This window comes from Octopus bimaculoides, chromosome 1, assembly GCF_001194135.2.
Source record: "Octopus bimaculoides isolate UCB-OBI-ISO-001 chromosome 1, ASM119413v2, whole genome shotgun sequence".
In the NCBI taxonomy this organism is placed as follows: Eukaryota; Metazoa; Mollusca; class Cephalopoda; order Octopoda; family Octopodidae; genus Octopus; species Octopus bimaculoides.
In genome coordinates, this window is record NC_068981.1 from 173,891,887 (window position 1) to 173,894,011 (window position 2,125).

Sequence of the window (2,125 nt, forward strand, 5' to 3'; positions counted from 1 at the left end):
TCTCATGTATTCTTTAATCTGTTTTCAAACATTTTCTTGCCAAATATAAATAACTAATCAACATTTCTACATATTGTAAAAGAAGCAACTTCCAGTGGATGGCTGCTATGGATTTTGTAATTTCTTTGTACTGTTAGCAGCCCATTATCCCTATTTGTCTTTATCTAGGTGTTAATTGAATATCATTTCTAAGTTGATTTTATTCAACCTGTTCCTTTTTGGTTCACTTCCCTTAGTTCTTCTGTCAGTTTATATTTTTGTAGATTTCTATGTTATCTCCTGTTAGCTAGTTTTCTAATCGCTCACTTTTTGTAATAGAAGCATTACAGTTCTTATGTATATAGGGGCTGGCAGCATTTCATGTATTCCAGAGACATAAAAGTGCATTGTCAACTTGTGATACCTTTGGAAATAGAACATTGACTGAACAGTTCAATCTGTATTAGATTTTAAAATTTCAGCCTGTTATTGCATAACATCCACTCCAATAAATCAAATAAATTGTGGATTTTTAAAAACCTTCATTCTTGACTAACAAAAAAAAAATAATGTAAACATACACCCATAGGTCCATGTAAAAAAGCACCCGTGTAATAACATGTGCCGGTTCATGTAAAAAGCACCCAGCACACCCTGTAAAGCGGTTGGCATTAAGGCCATCCAGCTGTAGAAGCCAAACCAAATCAGGCTGGAACCTGGTACAGCTTGACAGCTCTGGTCAAACTGCTCAACCCATGCCAGCATGGAAAACAGATGTTAAATGAGGTTTCAGATCATATATAATTAAACATATAAGAAAAGTGCTATCAAATATTGGCTCTAAAATATTAAATATTAGGTGATTTACTAAAGTTTTTACCTAAAATAGAGCTGAATTTTTGTAGGTTTTTTTTTTTTTTTTTTTTTTTTTTTTAAAGCCAGAAGTAGACATTTATTTTTATTTGCCTCATGTGTTAGTAAATCTGCAAAACAATCAAAATATATTTTTAATAACATTAATCCATCCAATTCAAAAACTTACATGATGGAAGCATAGCAAGTATTCCTATATAAATCAAAAAGGTTTTAGGTATTGCTGGATAATTAACCAATTATTTATATCTATTGTTCTAACTTTCCAATGATGAACTGGTAGACAGTATGATACCAGACTACATACCTTAGGGCATTTCATTTCTTTTTATTTTGACTTTAAATTTCACCAAGGTTGGTTTTACCTGTATGTGTGAGTCAGTAAAATACATGTCAGGTACGGGTTGAGGTTATTTTAATCAACTGGTTTTTTATAAGTTAGGAAGGGAGCAGCAGTGCCACTGACCTTTGGAATTCCTCCTGGGCTGCTTAGGTTAATGTAGTTGTTACCCTAGCTTGACCAGGAAAAATATGACTGTAGAAGGGCTAGGAGTCCAGTCCAAATGTTTGCAATAAAGTGAACTCTATCGAAGGCACACAGTGACGTGATGGTATTAGGCCTATTCTGTCTTATTCTCTATTTTTTCAAAAGTTCCCCATATTAATGTGGAATGAGCACTCAAGAGATTGACAACAGGAAAGAGAATTTCAGTAGGAACACATATCTCAGAATAAAGCCAAGGTTCAGCAGAGGGAGCCTTTAGGTAGGCCAAAAGCATATAAAAATAATAGGTTAGTAGAGAACATTTCATAACTAATTAGAAATAATTACATAGGGCAGAAAAAAAAATAGCAATCTTTGAGTAATAATATTTTCATTTGTTCTGAGCAATTATGGGAGACCACCAGACATATTTTGGTTAGCTGCTAGAATAAGAATAGCCTGGGCAAAGTTTAGAGAGCTCTTACCCCTGCTGGCGACAAAGGGACTCTCACTCAGAGTAAAAGGCAGACTGTATGACGCATGTGTACGAACAGCCATGCTACATGGCAGTGAAACATGGGCTGTAACTGCTGAGGACATACGTAAGCTCGCAAGGAATGAAGCCAGTATGCTCCGTTGGATGTGTAATGTCAATGTGAATACCTGTCAGAGTGTAAGTATCATCTTCATCGTTTAACGTCCGCTTTCCATGCTAGCATGGAAAGCGGACGTTAAACGATGATGATGATTTTGACTTCATTAGCAAAGTATAACCACTGACATGTATTA